The sequence below is a fragment of the Pan troglodytes genome, chromosome 18 (assembly GCF_028858775.2).
Source record: "Pan troglodytes isolate AG18354 chromosome 18, NHGRI_mPanTro3-v2.0_pri, whole genome shotgun sequence".
NCBI classification, from domain to species: Eukaryota; Metazoa; Chordata; class Mammalia; order Primates; family Hominidae; genus Pan; species Pan troglodytes.
Genome location: NC_072416.2, coordinates 7,830,182 through 7,851,599, shown reverse-complemented (window position 1 = coordinate 7,851,599; position 21,418 = coordinate 7,830,182).

Sequence of the window (21,418 nt, the reverse complement as noted above, 5' to 3'; positions counted from 1 at the left end):
TATGCAAGTATTTTTCTATCGTCTACGTCCAAAGAACTTTCAATGATATATTAAGGGAACATCAAACTGGGTATACTTGTAAATTTATGCTTGAAAGTGTAATTTGAAAGTGGAAGTAGAGACTTAGAGCTCACCAACTGCTATGGGTTTGTATGCGTATTAGGGTGATATGGGTTGGCTGTGTCCCTGCCAGAATCTCAATTTGTAGCTCTCACAATTCCCAAGTGTCACGGGAAGGACTCAGCAGGAGGTAACTGGACCATGGGGCGGGTCTTTCCCATGCTGTTCTCATGATAGTGAATAAATCTCACAAGGTCTGACGGATTTATAAAGAGGAGTTCCTTTGCACAATTTCTCTCTTACCCACCACCATGTAAGAAGTCCCTTTGCTCTTCCTTCATCTTCTGCCACGACGGTGAGGCCCTCCCTAGGCATGTGGAACCAAGCGGCATCCTGAAAATGCCACTAAGCCTCTTTTTCTTTATAAAGTACCCAGTTTCCGGTATGTCTTTATTAGCAGTGTGGAAACAGACTAATAAATAGGGTGAATAACAAAAACAAGATGCTGTAAAAAATGACCCCAAAATTTCAGAGGCCTAACTTAATCGAGATCTGTTGATTGCTGATGTCATGGGTGGTATGCATGGGGGAGGGGCAGGGTACCTCTGCTCTGCTCCATGCAGTCATTTAGGGATCGATGCTCCTTCCCAGACAGAACTTCACTGTCTTCAACACGTGGCTTCTGAGGCTGGTATGGAAGAATAAAGTGCACAGGATCCTGCAGGAGAGATTTTTTTATGGTCAAGTCTAAAGATAGGCATTTATTGCTTCTCACCCATATTCCTCTAGCCAAAATGTAATCCCATGGCCCCAAACTGAACACAAGGGGACTGGGATGTATAATCTAGCTGAGTGCCCAGGAGCAAAATGTAACAGATTTGGAACACACGACCTCTTCCTACTACGGCAAGAAAATGTATTCAGTGTTCACCATATGCCCAACACAATATTAGGCACCATGCAGGAACTTTAAACAAATCTCTATGTAAATTTATGATTTACTTGAAAAGACAGAATACATATTTCTGAAACACATGAGAATTACCCTAAACCAACAGAACATCCAAAATCATCTAGACGAATAACAGAAGAAATTTCAATGAAACAAGAGATAACCTTTTCATATATTAAATTTTAAAATATGTTTAAATGCTAATATAAAATTTCTCCCCAGGGTGAGGTGAAGCCGATATACTCATACATGGCTTATGATGATGTAAAACATTGCAGCTCTTACAGAAGGCCATCCTGGGCCACGTGCAGTGGTTCACGCCTGCAATCCCAGCACTCTGGGGGACCGAGGCCGGCAGATCACTTGAGGTCAGAAGTTTGAGACCAGCCTGGCCAACATGGTGAAACCCCATCTCTACTAAAAATACCAAAATTATCCGGGCATGGTGGTGGGTGCCTGTCATTCCAGCTACTCAGGATGCTGAGGCACAAGAATCGCTTGAACCCAGGAAGCAGAGGTTGCAGTGAGCGGAGATCACACCACTGCACTCCAGCCTCAGTGACCGAGGGAGACTCTGTTTCAGTGGCTCACCCCTGTAATCCCAGCACTTTGGGAGGCCGAAGCGGTGGATCACGTGGTCAGGAGATCGAGACCATCCTGGCTCACACGGTGAAACCCCATCTCTACTAAAACTACAAAAAAATATCTGGGCATGGTGGCAGGCACCTGTAGTCCCAGCTACTCGAGAGGCTGAGGCAGGAGAATGGCATGAACCCAGGAGGCGGAGCTTGCAGTGAGCCAAGATCACACCACTGGACTCCAGCCTGGGCGACAGAGCGAGACTCTGTCTCTAAAAAAAAAAAAAATACTACTACTAATAATAATAATAATAATTTTGGTTAAAAAGTATTGAGAAATTTTTCATTACTAATTAATTGTTCTCACATTGATCCTTGAAAATTGTTGTGATGCCCTGAATTTTAGTTTCTTTTCTAGAATTTTTATCATTAAAATTTCTGCAAGATAATAGCAAAGAAAATCTGTAGATTTTCTAAAAAAATTATATGTATCAGTTTTTGTAGATGACAAGTGTTTCCTCAATTTATATAATACATCACAGCTCAGTTCTTTTTTTTTTTTTTTTTTTTTTTTTTTTTTTTGAGACGGAGTCTCGCTCTATCGCCCAGGCTGGAGTGCAGTCGCGTGATCTCGGCTCACTGCAAGCTCCGCCTCCCGGGTTCACGCCATTCTCCTGCCTCAGCCTCCCGAGTAGCTGGGACTACAGGCGCCCGCTATCACGCCCGGCTAATTTTTTGTATTTTTAGTAGAGACGGGGTTTCACCGTGTTAGCCAGGATGGTCTCAATCTCCTGACCTCGTGATCCGCCCGCCTCGGCCTCCCAAAGTGCTGGGATTACAGGCGTGAGCCACCGCGCCCGGCCCACAGCTCAGTTCTAAATTACATTTCACAGACCAAGTTTTAAACTTGGCCTCTATAAAAGTAGGCAGTTAAAAAAAGATTACCTTCATGTTACTTGCTGGACCTGGTAAGTAAAGATATTTATTACTGCATTATTTAAAATAGCAAAACATGGAAGCAATTTATATGTCCAGCTATAGCGGAATGGTTGAATAAATGATGGCACATTCATTAAGTTAAACCTAATGCAGTTATGAAAAGTCATAAGTATGAAAGCCAGGGAGAATATGAAAAAAAAAGGGTAATGCTAAGCAAAAAGAACTGAGAATTATGAGTAGCCTTGGATAGTGATTACATCAGATAAACAACAACAAAATTATTTACAGTGAGATGGAAAGTCTCAATATCTTTCAAGTATCTGTAATGGTTTCACATTACTTTTATTTTGTTTTACTTTGAGGTGGAGTCTTGCTCTGTCACCCAGGCTGGAGTGCAGTGGTATGATCTCGGCTCACTGCAACCTCTGCCTCCTGGGTTCAAGCAATTCTCATGCCTCAGTCTCCTGAGTAGCTGGGACTACAGGCACGTGCCACCATGCCAGCTAATTTTTTGTATTTTTAGTACAGATGGGGTTTCACCATGTTAGCCAGGTTGGTCTCAAACTTCTGACTTCAGGTGATCCACCCACCTCAGCCTCCCAAAGTGCTGGGATGACAGGCATGAGCCACCACACTGGTGTCATATTACCTTTAAATAATTTTTTTAGGATACAAGATGACATTGTTTTCATATATAAGTAAAGGAATCACCAGGATGCACTGGGCCTGTCCCTATGAGCACCAAGTTGATATGCACACACCCAAGTGTGAGGCACCTGCTATACACTGTGTATGTACGTGTGCGTAAAACCTTGAGGAAAATGCCATTTGCCTCATCCATTTTTCCAAAGATGGTTCAAAGACAGTATTTATCAGTAAATTCCTCCAAAACCTTAAAACCACATGTGTGCATTTGCACTTGTGAGTCACTGAAATCCACTTTCAGATCATTAGCAACAATGGACAGGGTGGCCCAGCCTGTCATGGCGTGGGGACAGGTGGGGATGCTACAGTTGGAAATGGACTGACTCATACTCAGGCTGTCACAGCCTGGTCTCAGCCTGTAGGGCTCATGCTGAGAATGGTACAGGCAGGGGAGCCAGGGACTAGTGTCCAGATGAGACATCAGGCTCCATCACCCATTGGCTGAGTCACCCAGGCAGGAGAGCTCACCTGTCTGCTGGGCCTCTGTTTCTCCGTTTGCACAGCAAGCATCACAGTCACTATAGTCAAAATGTGTCCTCTAGAATTCATGTGTCAGAAACAATCCCCAATGCAACCATGTTAGGAGGTGGGGCCGAATGGGAGGTGTTGAGGTTGTGAGGGCCTTACCCTCGTGAATGGATTAATGCCATTATAAAAAAGGGCTTGCAGAAGTGGGTTCACTCTCAGATGCTCTTGTCCTCATGTCTTCCGTCATGTGATGATGCAGCAAGAAGGCCCTTGCCAGACACTAGTGCCTCAATCTTGGGCTTCCCAGCTTCCAGAAAAATTTCTGTTTGTTATATATCACCCAGTCTCAGGTCTTCTGTTACAGCAGCAAAAAAGGGACTAAGACAACAGTCTGCCTATGGACTCCTTGAGAATTAAAGGGAATGCAGGAGGCCCACCTATCCTTGGATCGGGTCCATATGTCCTCATCAAATGGCAATTTCTACTCTGATGGTCTGGAGGGGTGTGATGAGTGGGTTGTTTTTCTTTTTCAAGTGTTCTGTGGTGCTTGTGTAGAGCTTGTCATGAAAATTTATAAGGCACAAGTCACCCATTTATCGCACTCTGTGACCTTGGTTAAATTCTGTATCCTCTCTCTGCCTCAATGTTCTCATCTGTAGAATGGGAATGGTGGTGCATGCCCATGGTGCACAGGTTTGTTGTAAGGCTAAATGAGCTAACTCATGTAGGCATCTAGCACAGAGTCTGGCTCATTCTAAGTACAAAATAAATGCTGCTAACTGTTGGTTTTTGCTAGGGTGTGACTTACAGGATAAGAATAATCAACCTCTGTTCATTTCTATTCAGATGAATTGGCCCTCAGAAGCTGGCTTTCTACAAGGTCCAGCTGGATCAGGAAAAACAATAACAAGAGCAGCTAAATGCATTGAGTTCCTCTGAAATGTCAGGCACTCCTATGAGTACACAGTGGTTCCCTGCTCAAAGGATGGGGGAACAGAGGAACGGCCTTTGCCCAGCTCTGGCTGAGAGCTCCTGGATGAAGAATAACTGATGCAGAGACATCTCAGCCCTTTGCCCTGACCAGTGCCAAGAGGCCCATTGCCGATGAGAGGCTGACACCTATGACCCGGTTCACAGACCCAGAGCCAGTGAGGAGCTCTTGGAGATCAGGTGAAAGCTAAGCAGAGGCGAGCAGGTCTTGGGGTGATTTTCACTGCAGGTCAAAGAAACTGGCTGAAGGTAGCTCATGCCAGCTGAAAAGGATGTTTACTGGATAAACATCAGAGTGTCTCATGAAATCTAAGAATGACAGTAGGGTAACCAACTATCCCGGCTTGCCCAGGACCTTCTCCGTTTTATTCCTGCATTTTAGGAAGCCCCTCAGTCCCAGGCAGACTGAAGCTGTTGGCAGCCCTGGAATCAGGTGCCACAGAGGTGGGACCCCTGTGGGATTCTCGCCACGTCTCTCCTCCCTGCTTCCCTTTGCATGCCTCTTCCCTCTTGCCCCAAGCACCCACCCTTCCCAGCCTCCTCTCACATGTGGTGCAAGGTGGCAGCCCCAGGCTTTGAGCCTTTCCCTTTCCTGCAGGCACTGCCAAGACAGGCTGAGAATCTCTCACCCCTAACACCAGATTTCCAGAGGAGGGAAGCTGATCAGCCAAGCCAGGCCAGGTATCCACCCAGATCTTCATCCGCTGTGGCCAAGAGGACCCTGTGGTGGGGAACTGGAGCCCCTATTACCTGCTGAACACTGCTCCAGAACATAAGAAATGATACAAAAAAATGAAACAGAATAAATGGTGCCATAAATTGAATGTTTGTATCCCCACTCCATTTTTTTTTTTTTTTTTTTTTGAGATGGAGTCTTGCTCTCTCCCCCAGGCTGGAGTGCAGTGGCGTGATCGTGGCTCACTGCAAGCTCCACCTCCCGGGTTCGCACCATTCTCCTGCCTTCAGCCTCCCGATGAGCTAGGACTACAGGCGCCCGCCACCTTGCCTGGCTAATTTTTTGTATATTTAGTAAAGACAGGGTTTCACTGTGTTAACCAGAATGGTCTCGATCTCCTGACCACGTGATCCGCCCGCCTTGGCCTCCCAAAGTGCTAGGACTACAGGCGTGAGCCACTGCGCCCAGCCCCCACTCCAATTTTATATGTTGAAATCCTAACCCCAAGGGGATGGTATCAGGAGGTGGAGCCTTTGCAAGGTGATTAGGTCATGAGGGTGGGACCCTCATGAATGGGATTAGTGCACTTGTCAAAGGGACTTGAGAAAGCTGCCTAACCCCTTTCACTACATGAGGGCATGCTGGGAAGGCACCATCTGTGAACCAGGAAGCCAGCCCTCACCAGATACCAAATCAGCTGGTGCCTCGATATTCGAATTTCCAGCCTCTAGAACCATCAGCAATAATTTGTTGTTTCAGCCAGTCAGTGTACGGTATTTTTGTCATAGCAGCCTAAACTGACTAAGACAGAGAGATACAGAAAGATGGGATGGGACAGTCAAGGACAGCCTTCCCGAGGAGGCATATGTTAGTTTCCTATGGCTGCTGTGACAGTTATCATAAACTGGGTGGCTTAAACAATGTACATTTATTTCCTTGTAGTTCTGTAGGACAGGAATCCAAGATGGGCTAAAATCAAGGTGTTGGCAGGACTCTTTTTCTTCCAAAAGCTCTGGGGGAGAAGCTCTTTCCTTGCCTTTTCCATCTCTTAGAGGCCCCCCACATTCCTTGGCTCATGGTCCCTTCCTCCACCTTCAGGCCAGCAGTCATGGGTTGAGTCTTTCTCACATTGCATCTCTCTGATTCTGACTCTTCTGTCTCCCTCTTCCATCTTTTGAAGGTCCTGTGATTACACTGGGCCCACCAGAATAACACTATTTCAAAGTCAGCTGATTAGCAACCTTAATCCATGCACAATATGAATTCTCCTTTGCCAAGCACCATAACATAGCCATGGGTTCCAGAGATTAGGATATGGACATCTTCAGTGGAGAAGGGCATTACGCCACCTACTACAAGGTAATACTTGAACAGAGGCCCTGGGACAAGCCTGCACTGTGAAGGCTGAGTTCAAATACACCTGCCACAGTCCATCTGTGCAAGGGGCAGGGAGGGGAGAGAGAGCACAGAGAACACGGATCATTCGGAGCAGGACGGGCTTCTCCAGAGGTGTCTCCATACAGCTCCATATGGCTTCTTGGCTATGACGGGAGGTGAAATTAACATCTGCCGCTACAGCAAACAGCACATGTCTTATCATATGCCAAGAGGCAAAGCATGAACTCCTTCTGGGGTCCAGTGTCCCAGATGTGGTTCCTAACTCCAGACCCTTCCTAGAAGCCACTGTCAGAGGGTTAACCCTGTGCGGCACTCATGCCCTGAGATAGAGGTGTGCAGGAAGGAGCTGTGGGCAGTGGTTCTCCCAGGAGGAGGTAAGGAAGTAGGGAGATGTGATGGAGAGCGGTGGTTTAGCTGTATCTGTGATGATGTTTCTTAAGAAACCCAAAAAGGTCTGAAGCAAATACTGCACAATTATGTTGCTAATTGGGAGGGTGGGGTCTTTTCTTATTTTCTGCTCATTTTAAAAAATTTTTTAAGAGATGGGGTCTTGCTTTGTTGCCTAGGCTGGTCCTGAACTCCAGGCCTCAGGGGATCCTCCTGCCTTCACCTCTCAAAGTGCTGGGATAATAGGCATGAGCCATCACACCCAGCCAATCCTTTTCTATATGTTTGAAATATTGCACAGTCAAAAAGAAACTACTAAATTACAAGGGAAACAAACTTACAGAAACATCTAAACCTCCTTCAAGGCAACATCCGGTCTGACTTTGACATTACTGAAAAGCTAAAAGCTCACCCCACTGGGAACGTAGCTGAAAACTAGATTCAGAACTCCTCAAAGAAGAGGCTCCCAGGGAGATACCTTATGCGGCTCCACCTGTCCTGCTGCAGGTACACCCAGTGCCCAGGGCTCCCACATCTGGCCAAGAGTTAAATTCTAGAAGAGCGGTGAAGTCTGGAGTGTCTGGTTTGACATGTGTTTTTAAATTCCGTGGCTGATGCTACAACCAAAGGTTCTGCTCATGTGAAGCACAAAGGGGAGATGAAATGTGGACCCAGAAGGATGACAGCAGCTTCATTGTGCCCCACTGCAGGATGCCAGGCAAACCCAGCTGCCCTGGAATAACGGCACCCTGAGGGAGGCTCTCTGCACCCCTCCACCCACCCCTGTTTCATCCTGGGTTGGAGGGAGCATGGCTGCAGCCCCTATCCCTGTATCAACCCTGGAAATTAACAGAGCCAACCTCTGATCCTTCTTGGACAGTAGAAAATCTCAAGAACCTTCCCCTCTCACATCTGAAACTCCAAAGTTCATCACAGATTTCAATCTGAATTGGGAATCTTTCAAGGCAGGTATTATCATTCTAGCCTTAAAACTAGTCGTTAGCTTACTCAACAAATGGTTATTAAGCACCTACCATGTGTTGGGTGTGGCTTCATGCACTAAGAATACAGCAGTGAGCCAAAAAGACAAAAATCACAGGTCTCATGGAGCCTGTGGTATAGTTGGAGACAGATGACAAACAAGGAAAACAAGTCAATATATTAACACACATCAGCCAGGCACAGTGGCCACCTAACACTTTGGGAGGCCAAGACAGGAGGATTGAGTCCCAGGAGTTTGAGACCAGCCTGGGCAACATAGTGAAAACCTATCTTTACAAAAAATTAGCCAGATGTGGTGGCACGCACCTATAATCTGAGCCACTTGGGAGGCTGAGAAGGGAGGATCACCTGAGCCCAGGAGGTCAAGGTTACAGTGAGCCGTGACCGCAACACTGCGCTTCAATGATAGAATAAGACCTGTCCCAAAAATATATATATACACACATATATTTTAATCTATATATTTGAATCTATTTTTAAATATATATAAACATATTAACATATCATTATGTAATGTGTTATATGTTACAGCTAATTAATATATAGTAATGTGTATATACACATATATAACTATACATTAACACATTACATATATGTTAATTAGTTTGTTATTAGTTATAAGTGCTAAGCGGGGAAAGTAAAGCAAGGAAGGAGAACAGGGGGGTGAGGGGTGGCTTGCAGTCCCAGCTGAGTGGCCTTTATAGGTGACACTGAAGAAGACCAGACTGGGTGCAGTGGCTCATACCTGTAGTCCCAGCACTTTGAGGGGCAGAAGTAGGAGGACCCCCTGAAGCCAGGCATTCCAGATCAGCCTAGGCAATATAGCAAGACTGTCTCAACAAAACACAAGTAAAATAAAATAAATAAGTTGAGCATGGCGGCACATGCTTATAGTCCCAGCAAGTCAGGAGGCCAAGATGGGAGGATTGCTTGAGCTTAGGCATTTGAGGCTGCAGTGAGCTATGATTGTGCCACTGCACTCCAGCCTGGGCAACAGAGTGAGACCTTATCTCAGAAAAAAAAAAAAAAAGAGTGAGACGGGAGCCACTGGTGGCGTCTGAGCACCTCAGTGACATACCCTGACTGCTGCATGAAGAGGAAGCACAGAAGCAGGACGCCGGCCAGAGGTGGCTCAATAACCCCTTAGGGTGCAAACCACAGCTAGGATGGGGGCTGAAGGGGGTTAGAATTTTTAGAGTGATTTTTACGTTTTTGCTTTGTCCCTTCACATCTCTGTGCCTCCTTTTTCTCCACGTTGAAATGGAGCGTAACATGAGCCACGCCTGGGCGATGGTCTGTGCACTCAGCTGCCCACTTCCCTAGGATGTGTTGTTAGATTCCATGACTTACAAAGCAGGTGAGACTCAAAGAGGAGGAGCTAAGTCTGGTGACCTTGAAGAGGAGGGCAGCTTATCTTTCCAGGTGATACTGTCATCAAGGCTGCATCCTCAGATTCAATAACAGAGAATAAATCCTTTGTCAAGATATGAGTGGTGAAAAAACCACCACCTCCCCCAGAGAGCCCGTCTTCCAAGAAAGCCCATCCATACTCAGATCCTTTTTTATTACTCTTGGAAAGGTGGTGTGAAAATTTGATAAGGCAAGATATCAAAGTTCTGGCGTGTCACAGAGAGCGCTCTCACTTGCTGATAACGTGCAGATACGGCAAGTGGAAAAGTGCTTTTTTATTGCTTTGGGGCTCTCGATTCGTACCAGAGTTCCACAGCTGCTGGCTGAGTCAGCCGGTTCCTAACCATTCAACCTTTCAGAACATCATCTCCGCAAACCTGCAGTGCAGTGCTAATTTCTGAGATTATCCTCTGGGTAAAAAGGAACTGTCTCCTGGTGGCAGGGTGGGGTGGGTCACTACCTCCACAAAAAAGCAAAGAATGGTGGCAAATAGCAGGTGCTCAGGCTCTCCCAAGTGCAGAGTCGCTGTGCCAAGGGAACACAAGTGTTCCAAATGCAACACCCTGGAAAGGATTCTCCTCTTCATTCACTCCTGCCACAAGAATCTCATTCACAGATGCTGCTATGTTTAAAATTTTTAAGTCTCTCCCTTGGAATAAAGGATGTCTGAGTTTTCTTCCTCAATAGCCAAGGTACTGCAAAGAGCCCATGGAGACGTAGATGAAACCTGATACCCATGAGTTGGTTGTTGTCCTTACTGGAGCTGAATGATATGTACACAGCATGCATTGAACGAGTCTCTCTGCTTTTCACATATTCGAAATTTTCTATAATTAAAAAAATATTTAGGCTGGGCACGGTGGCTCATCCTATAATCATAGCACTTTGGGAGGCCAAGGCGGGTGGATCACCTGAGGTCAGCAGTTCGAGACCAGCCTGGCCAATGTGGTGAAACCCCATCTCTACTAAAAATACAAAAATTAGCTAGGTGTGGTGGTGCATTCCTGTAGTCCCAGCTACGTGGGAGGCTGAGGCAGGAGAATCACTTGAACCCGGGAGGCGGAGGTTGCAGTGAGCCGAGATCATGCCACTGCACTCCAGCTCGGGTGACAGAACGAGACTCCATCTCCAAAAAATATATATATATATATATATATATAAAACCATCCTCAGAGCAAGTTGGCAATAGCTAATAAAATGATAAGTGTCAGGCCTCTGAGCCCAAGCTAAACCATCATATCCTCTGTGACCTGCACATATACATCCAGATGGCCTGAAGCAACTGAAGATCCACAAAAGAAGTGAAAATAGCCTTTTAACTGATGACATTCCACCACTGTGATTTGTTTCTTCCCCACCCTAACTGATCAATGTACTTTGTAATCTCCCCCACCCTTAAGAAGGTTCTTTGTAATTCTCCCCACCCTTGAAAAAGTACTTTGTGAAATCCACCCACTGCCCGCAAAACATTGCTCCTAACTCCACTGCCTATCCCAAAACCTGTAAGAACTAATGATAATCCCCCTACCTTTTGCTGACTCTCTTTTCGGACTCAGCCCACCTGCATCCAGGTAAAATAAACAGCCCTGTTGCTCACACAAAGCCTGTTTGGTGGTCTCTTCACATGGATGCACATGACAATAAGTGTGCATACCCTTGGACTCAGCAATTCCACTTCTTCAAATTCATCCTGCAGATACACCAGCAAAAGTGCCACATGAAGCACTGTTCCTACCACACTCATAAGAGCAAAAGGCTGGAAACAAGCTAAATGTTCAACAAGAGGGGACTGGCTAAGTAAACAATAGCACAGAGGAATCGCGTGTGTGCCGCTGATAAAAGGAAAAGGACATGGCCTGACATGTGACAACCTCCAAGGTAGAGTGAAGTGGGCAGAATCCTGGTCCCCCAAGGAGCTCTGTGTTCCTGTGAATATGTCACCTTATGTGACAAAAGGGACTCTGCAGATGTGATCAAGTCAAGGGTGTTGAGGTGAGGACATAACCCTGGATTATCCAGTTTAACCCAACATAATCACAAGAGTCTCTAAACAGGGAGAAGGATCAGAATCAGAGGGAGACTTGAAGATGTCACCCTACTGGCTTCAAACAGACAGAAGAGGCCATGAGTCAAGCAATGCAGGCAGCCTGCAGGACTGTAAAAGGCAAGGGAACATCTTGATGTCATAGTGAGACACGTTTTGGACTTCTGGCCTCCAGAACTATGGGGAAAAAAATAATTTGCATTGTTTTAAGACATTACATTTGTAGTAATTTGTTATTGCAGGAATAAGAAACGAACACATAATTCACTTTGGGAGGCCGAGGTGGGCAGATCACGAGGTCAGGAGATCGAGACCATCCTGGCTAACATGGTGAAACCCCATCTCTACTAAAAATACAAAAAATTAGCCAGGCGTGGTGGTAGGCACCTGTAGTCCCAGCTACTCAGGAGGCTGAGGCAGGAGAATGGTGTGAACCCAGGAGGCAGAGCTTGCAGTGAGCCCTGAGATCACACCACTACACTCCAGCCTGGGCGACAGAGTGAGACTCCGTCGCAAAAAAAAAAAAAAAAAAAAAGAAACTAACACATAATTTAAAGAGAAAAAGCAGTATGCAAACATCTTTATCAGCTGGGTGTGGTACCTCATGCCTGTAATCCCAGCACTTTGGGAGGCTGAGATGGGAGGACTGACTGACCTCGGCAGGTTGAGGCCATGGTGAACTGTTGTATTAGTCTGTTCTCACAATGCAAATAAAGACATATCCAAGACTGGGTAATTCATAAAGGATAGAGGCTTATTGGACTCACAGTTCCACACGGCTGGGGAAGCCTCACAATTGCAGCAGAAGGCAAAAGAGAAGCAAAGACACGTCTTACATGGCAGCAGGCAAGAGAGTTTGTGCAGGGGAACTCATCAGATCTCCTGAGACATATACACTATCATGAGAACAGTATGGAGGAAACTGCCCCCATGATTCAATCTCCACCCGGCCCCACCCTGGACATGTAGGAATTATTACAATTCAAGGTGAGACTTAGCCAAACCATATCAACTGTGATGGCATCGCTGCACTCCAGCCTGGGTGACAGAGTGAGACTCTGTCTGAAAGTTTTTTTCTTTTTCTTTTTTTTTCTGAGACAGAGAGTCTCACCCTGTCACCCAGGCTGGAATACAATTGAGTGATCTCAGCTCATTGCAACGTCCGCCTCCTGGGTTCAAGCAATTCTCCTGCCTCAGTCTGCTGAGTAGCTGGGATAACAGGTGCCCACCACCACGCCCAGCTATTTTTTTGTTTTTTCAGTAGAGATGGGGTTTCACCATGTTGGCCAGGCTGATGTCGAACTCCTGACCTCAGATGATCCACCCACCTTGGCCTCCCAAAGTGCTGGGATTACAGGCATGAGTCGCCATGCCCGGCCAAAAGTTTTTTTAAAAAGTGTTTATCATAAGCTATCATTTACAGAAGATGGATAGATATAAATACAGATTCAGATGCTGCTACAGATACAGATGTAGACGTACAGATATACTTTATGGAAGGAGACAAGAAACTGGCAACATTGGTGACCTGCAGAGATGAGAGCTGGCGGAGGGAGTAAAGGAGGGTAAGAATGTCTTTTCCAATGTGTACCTCTTTGTATCTTTTGGTTTTTGCATCATGTGAATATACTGGCTAGTGAAAACAGTAAAATTTCAATGACAACATTCCTTCCTCCATTACCATGACATACATATTTTCAAGACTCTTTTATTTAAAATGTATAGGGCTTTGGCCAGACGTGGTGGCTCACGTCTGTAATCCTAGCACTTTGGGAGGTTGAGGCGGGTGGATCACTTGAGGTTAGGAGTTCAAGACCAGCCTGGCCAATATGGTTAAATCCCGTCTCTACTAAAAATACAAAAAGACAAATTAGCTGGGCATGGTGGCAAGCATCTGTAATCCCAGCTACTTGGGAGGCTGAGGCAGCAGAATCACTTGAACCAGGGAGGCGGACGTTGCAGCGAGCCAAGATCATGCCACTGCACTCTAGCCTGGGTGTGAGAGAGAGACTCTGTCTCAAAAAAACCAATGTATAGGGCTGGATGCAGTGGCTCATGCCTGTAATACCAAAACTCTGGCAGGCTGAGGCAGGAGGATCACTTGAGTCCAGGTGTTCAAGATCAGCCTGAACAACAAAGCAAGACCCTCATCTCTACAAAAATCAAAAAATTAGCCAGGTGTGGGCCAGGTGCAGTGGCTCACAAAAAAATCCCAGCACTTTGGGACGCCAAGGCGGGTGGATCACCTGAGGTCAGGAGTTCGAGACCAGCTTGGCCAACATGGTGAAACCCTGTCTCTACTAAAAATACAAAAAATTAGTCAGGCATGGTGGCGCATACCTGTAATCCCAGCTACTCAGGAGGCAGAGACAGGAGAATCACTTGAACCCAGGAGGCAGAAGTTGCAGTGAGCCACGATCGCACCATTGCACTCCAGCCTGGGTAACAAAGAGCGAAATTCCATCTAAAAAAAAAAAAAATAGCCAGGTGTGGTGGCATGTACCTGTGGTCCTAGCTACTCAGGACACTGAGGCAGGAGGATGGCTTGAGCCCAGGAGGCCAAGGCTAGAGACAGCTGTGTTCACACTACTGCACTCCAGCCTGGAGGACACAGCATGACCCTGTCTCAAAAATAATTAATTAATTAATTAAAATAAAATGTCTAAACTGAAGTAGCATGGAAATAGAGTTGTCACTACGACCGCTCTCCAGTGGTTGGACTCCTGGGAAACTTGGGGCACCTGAGAAGAACAGACAAAAATGTCTGGAAAACCTTCCTGGATTTCACTGGCTACATGGCATTCACCAGCCCAAAGGGAGTCAGCCAGTGCCCCCTTTCAAGGCAGACTCAGAGAGGAAGTTTCTTCCCATCAATATGGAAGCCTCTCTAGTCTTCTCTGGATTCCACACCCTCACCCAACACATCCCAAAGCAGCAGGAGGAACAGGTTCCAACGCAGTCCCATTCTGAAGCCTGGTCTGTCCTGTGATGCTCCAAATAGGCCATGGCTAGACTCTTCAACAGTCCTTCCTCTACCTAAAAAAACTCCCAATTATTCCATTTTATGTGTCGGCTGAGGAAGCAGAAGAGGACTAGGACAGCCCCAGGCAAAAATGCTCCCAGACCTAAAGTGATTAGCTTTATGCAAGCCATTATGCAAATTTATGGCCATTTCAAAGCTATTCAGCCTTGAGGAGACCAAGCAGAGAATGAAGAGTAGAATTCAAAAGTTTTTGATTATCCAAGTTCACTCAGATTCTAATTTGAATATTAAAACTCAGAGTGATTACTATGTGGCCCATGTACCATCAGACCTTTTAAAGCTTTAGTTACACTTTGCCCAAAATCAGGGATGTAAAGAATTCAAAACACCGAGTATACGAGGAACAAAGGTTGATCTCAATGTCATCAGTCCAGGGGGATGTTTTCTCACCTTTGAACCGAGAGCACAGCATCAGCCAGGTCTCACCACTTATCTCCAGGATAACCAGGTGAGGCAGCCCAGACCCACCTGAGCTCAAAGGGGGTGAGCCAGGGTCCACATCCAGGCAGCTGAGAACTAGTGAAACTGTTGTGGGATATGATGAGGTTTCTCTTTAAATAGCCTGATCAATCCTCTATTTTTTAATTCATAGTACCCCCTCCACCCCTTTTTCCTTTTCCTCTTTTTTTCTTCCTTTCTGCCTTTGTTATATGCCTAGACACGCCACAGTACCAGGCGTTATCAGTACCAACTCACATTCCTTTCCTTATTTGGAAAGAAGACTAGCTTTCTAGCTCATTGCAGACACCCCTTCCCCTTTCCCTCTCTCCCTTACGTGCCCACCTTATCTAAAAAAAGTTTAAATGTTTAGCCAACGGGGATTAGTTTAGACTGTACAACCCGACTCCGGCCAATGGGGAAAGGGTACAGAGGCAGGACTTACGTCAGGAATAAAGGCTCTAGTGCCTCTTTGTTCAGGTGTACTCTCATGGCGACTGGCCAAGGAGAAGCACCCCTTTGCGCAGAAGTAAAATCGCTTTGCTAAAAATCCTTTGAGTGTTCAATTTCCTTAGGATTTTGAACGTTATTACCAACACTATTACAAGAGTTAAGAAGAAATTATTTAGGCAGATAGCGACGGTAACAAAGTCCTTGGTAAGGTTTCTCTTTTAATAAAAAGCCCCAAAATCTTTTTTTTTTTTTTTTTTTTTTTTTTTTTGGTATGGAGTCTCGCACTGTCGCCCAGGCTGGAGTGCAGTGGCGCAATCTCCACTGAAAACTCCACCTCCTGGGCTCAAGTGATTCTCCTGCCTCAGCCTCCCCAGTAGCTGCGCTACAGGCGCGCGCCACCACGCCCAGCTAATTTTTGTATTTTTAGTAGAGTCAGGGTTTCACCATGTTGGCCAGGCTAGTCTCCAACTCTTGACCTCAGGTGATCCGCCCACCTTGGCCTCCCAAAATGCTGGGATTACTGGCGTGAGCCACTGCCCTCGGCCCCAAAATCATTTTCTTTTCTAACAAACAGCACCCTGTAAAATCAGGCTGCAGACATATAAAGGCAACCTAGAAGCTTGTACGGGTGAATACGGGCAGTTGTGCCAACAGGAAATGGGCTACCTGGGGAGTAAGCATATTCAAAATGGCGGCTCCATCTTCCCTTTTCTTTGTAAACCACGTGTACACAGTAAGGAGCAGGCAACATGGCTCTGGCCTGGCAAAGACCCTATCTGCATAATGGTAGATTAGGGCGGGGCAGCCAGCTTCCCCAAGTACTATGTAAATATCACATCTGGTCCAACCAATCTTTGGGTCCTATGTAAATCAGACACCGCCTCCTCAAACTAGTCTATAAAATCCCGTGCCCGGCTGGGCACGGTGGCTCACGCCTGTAATCCCAGCACTTTGGGAGGCCGAGGCGGGCGGATCACGAGGTCAGGAGACGGAGACCATCCTGGCTAACACAGTGAAACCCTGTCTCTACTAAAAAATACAAAAAAAATTAGCCAGGCTTAGTGGCGGGCGCCTGTAGTCCCAGCTACTCGGGAGGCTGAGGCAGGAGAATGGCCTGAACCCGGGAGGCGGAGTTTGCAGTGAGCCAAGATCGCGCCACTGCACTCCAGCCTGGGCCACAGAGGGAGACTCCATTTCAAAAAAAAAAAAAAAAAAAAAAATCGTGCCCTTCACCGCAAAACCAGAAATCCCACTAGGGCGCCCCCCTCTCTCTTGCAGGAGATAAGGCTATTCTCCTTTCTTTTCTTTTTCTTTTTCTTTCTTTCTTTTTTTTTTTTTTTTTTTTTTTTTGAGATGGAGTCTCACTCTGTTGCCCAGACTGGAGTGCAGTGGTGCAATCTCGGCCCACTGGAAGCTCCACCTCCTGGGTTCAAGCAATTCTGCCTAAGCCTGTCAAATAGCTGGTGAGAGGTGACAGCGTGCTGGCAGTCCTCATAGCCCTCGCTCACTCTAGACGCCTCCTCTGCCTGGGCTCCCACTTTGGTGGCACTTGAGGAGCCCTTCAGCCCGCCGCTGCACTGTGGGAGCTCCTTTCTGGGCTGGCCAAAGCCGGAGCCGGCTCCCTCAGCTTGCGGGGAGGTGTGGAGGGAGAGGCGCAGGTGGGAACCTGGGCTGCCGGGGTGCTTGCGGGCCAGTGTGAGTTCCGGGTGGGCGTGGGCTGGGCGGACCCCGCCCTCGGAGCAGCCGGCCGGCCCCACCGGCCCCGGGCAGTGAGGGGCTTAGCACCTGGGCCAGGAGGTGCTGTGCTCAATTTCTCGCCAGGCCTTAGCTGCCTTCCCATGGGGCAGGGCTCGGGACCTGCAGCCCGCCATGCCTGAGCCTCCCCGCCGCCTCCGTGGGCTCCCGTGCTGTCGGAGCCTCCCCAACGAGCGCCACCCCCTGCTCCAGGGCGCCCAGTCCCATCGACCACCCAAGGGCTGAGGAGTGCAGGTGCATGGCTCGGGACTGGTAGGCAGCTCCACCTGCAGCCGCGGTGTGGGATCCACTGGGTGAAGCCAGCTGGGCACCTGAGTCTAGTGGGAACTTGGAGAACCTTTACGTCTAGCTAAGGGATTGTAAATACACCAATCAGCACTCTGTCTCTAGCTCAAGGTTTGTGAAAACACCAATCAGCACCCTGTGTCTACCTCAGGGTTTGTGAATGCACCAATGGACACTCTGTATCTAGCTACTCTGGTGGGGACTTGGAGAATCTTTATGTGGACACTCTGTATCTAGCTAATCTGGTGGGGACCTGGAGAACCTTTGCGTCTAGCTCAGGGATTGTAAACGCACCAATCAGCGCCCTGTCAAAACAGACCACTGGGCTCTACCAATCAGCAGGATGTGGGTGGGGCCAGTTAAGAGAATAAAAGCAGGCTGCCCCAGCTAGCAGTGGCAACTAGCTCGGGTCCCTTTTCACACTGTGGGAGCTTTGTTCTTTCGCTCTTTGCAATAAATCCTGCTGCTGCTCACTCTTTGGGTCCACACTGCCTTTATGAGCTGTAACACTCACCGGAAGGTCTGCAGCTTCACTCCTGAAGCCAGCAAGACCATGAACCCACCGGGAGAAACGAACAACTGCAGACCCACTGCCTAAGAACTGTAACACTCACGGCGAAGGTCTGCAGCTTCACTCCTGAGCCAGCGAGACCACGAACCCACCAGAAGGAAGAAACTCCAAACACATCCAAACATCAGAAGGAACAAACTCCGAACACACCGCCTTTAAGAACTGTGACACTCACCGCGAGGGTTCGCGGCTTCATTCTTGAAGTCAGTGAGACCAAGAACCCACCAATTCTGGACACACTGGGACTACAGGCAAGCGCCACCTTGCCCAGATAATTTTTGTATCTTTAGTAGAGACGGGATTTCACCATGTTGGCCAGGATGGTCTTGATCTCTTGACCTTGTGATCCACCCTCCTTGGCCTCCCAAAGTGCTGGGATTACAGTCATGAGCCACCACCTGGCCTCTCTTTTGCCTGTTAAACCTCTGCTCCTCTGCTGGTTGTGGTGGCTCATGCCTGTAATCCTAGCACTCTGGGAGGCTGAGGCAGATGGATCACCTGAGGTCATAAGTTCAAGACCAGCGCAGCAAACATGGCAAAATCCTGTCTCTACTAAAAATACAAAAATTAGCCGGGCGTGGTGACCTGCGCCTGTAGTCTAGGCTACCTGGGAGGCTGAGGCAGAATTCCTCGAACCCCAGAAGCGGAAGTTTCAGTGAGCCAAAATTGCACCACTGCACTCCAGCATGGGCGACAGAGTGAGACTCAGCTCAAAAACAAAACAAAAAAAAAAACCCTCCACCCTTAAACCCACTTCTCATGTGTCAGTGTTCACAACTTCCTTGGCGTAAGACAACGAACCTTGAGTATATACGCCGGACAACGACGCCCTTCAAAACCGCCTTTGCAAAAATTGTAACAGGAAATTATGACAGTTAAAGAGATCAGACCTAACCGACTCCATCTTGCTTCTAACCTTTAAGCTGTCCTTGTTCAGTCCTGAGTGTAGGAAGGAATTCAGTTCATAGTTTGACTCTGAAACAAAACTGATAATAGCCCTTTCCCGAAAAGACCCCCTTCTTGCCTGGGGACCAATCTGCTTTTGCAGGACTAACAAATTTGCTACAAGATTAAAAATTAGTTTAGGGGTCACGCAGCCTTTGGCTCCAAGAGTCTCAACTTCCCCAGATTGCTCCTGGCGATAATATCACTATTGTAAAACCTAAGATCAGTGCTTGAGATATTTTGCAGACCCTGCACACTGGATGGATCAGCTGACACCACTCAGACAGGTAATCTGTTTCAAACAGTTCTGCCATCGTGCCCAGGAACAGAAGACAGCACAAAAACCTCACTTTAGCCTCCTATGATTCCATCTCCAACCTGACCAATCAGCACTCCCCACTTCCCAAGCCTTTACCTGCCAAATGATCTTTAAAAACTTTGATCTTCAAATACCTGGGGAGACTGATTTGAATAATAATAAAACCCCAGTCTCCTGCACAGCTGGCTCTGCATGAATTACTCTTTCACCATTGCAACTCCCATCTTGATAAATCGGCTCTGTCTAAACAGCGGGCAAGGTAAACCCATTGGGAGGTTACATTAGGACTCAGGAAAGCACTTGCTGACCTCTTGCTGTCAGCCAGACACACTTCAAAATATGTTGTGTGTGTTAACTAATTTACTCCTCACAGCCATCCTTCGAGAGACAAATTGGGAAACCAAGGCACAACTAATGAGCGGCAGATAAGGGATTCCATCCAGCAATTCGATCCCATTGTCACACCACACCCACTGTGAGATCAGTGTGTGATCCTGTGGGATTACTACGCTTTACCCTCTAAAGCATAGAAAACTGGAAATTTCTGATTTCTTAGGAAGGACGTAAACAAGGAGGTCCATGAATAAGCAAGGGCCCGGCAGGTTGGGATCCAGAGCTTGGGGTAGCAGACAGCCTGGGTTTGACCTTGGACTGGACCGTGTTCCTTGTGTCATTATGGATGATAGGCTCTAAAAATTATTTTTTGTTGTCATTGTTGGGTTTTTTTGTTTTTTTGCTTTGTTTTGTTTTTTTGTTTTTGTTTTTGAGATGGAGTCTTGTTCTGTCACCCAGGCTGGAGTGCAGTGGTGTGATCTCAGCTCACTGCAACCTCCACATCCTGGGTTCAAGAGATTCTCCTGCCTCAGCCTCCTGAGTAGCTGGGATTACAGACACGCACCACCACGCCGGCTAATTTTTGTATTTTTAGTAGAGACAGGGTTTCACCGTGTTGCCCAGGCTGGTCTCGAACTCGTGAACTCAGGTGATCCACCCGCCTTGGCCTCCCAGAGTGCCAGGATTACAGGCATGAGCCACTACACCCGGCCCCAAAATCCTTTTCTTTTCTAACAAAGAGCAGCCTGTCAAATCGAGCTGCAGACATAGAAAGGCAAGCTATGTCAAGTCACCACACCCGGCTAATTTTTGTATTTTTAGTAGAGACGGGATTTCTCTGTCTCTACTAAAATGAGCTATGTAATTAGTACAGATGGGATTTCACCATGTTGGCCAGGCTTATCTTGAACTCCTAACCTCAAGTGATCCGACTGCCTCAGCCTCCCAAAGTGCTAGGATTACAGGCATGAGCCACCATGCCCAGCCTATATTATTGTTAAGACATTACTCAAATGCCGTACCATTTGTCTTCTTAAAGTATACAGCTCGGTGGTTTTTAGTGTATTCACTAAGTTGCACAACTCTCACCGTTATCTAATTTCAGGATATTTCTTTAACCCCAAAAAAGAAATCCCCTCCCCATTAGCAGTCACTTTCTACTCCTTCCCCCAAGTCTCAGGCAACCACTGATCTACTTTCTGTCTCTACAGATTTGCTTATCCTGAACATTTCACAATAATGGAATCATACAGTATGTCACCTTTCGCACCTGCCTTCTCTCTTGAAGACCTTGTGTTTTAAAGATTCATCCATGTTGTAGCATGTGTCAGTATAGTTGTCCCTTGGTATCCCTGGGGGGTTGGTTCAAAGACCCTCCTCGGATACCAAAAATCACTGCTCTCAAATCCCTGACATGAAAATGTCACAGTATTTGCATAGAACCTACAAACATCATCCTGTATACTTTAAATGTCTAGATTACTTTGAATACCCAATAGAATGTAAGTATTATGTAAATAGTTGTTACACTGTATTGTTTAAGGATTAATGACAAGAAACACAAGTCTGCAAATGTTCAGTACAGATGCAAACATTTTTTCCCTGAATATTTCAGTCCCAAGTTTGGTTGAATCCACAGATGCAGAACCCATGAATATGTGGGGCTG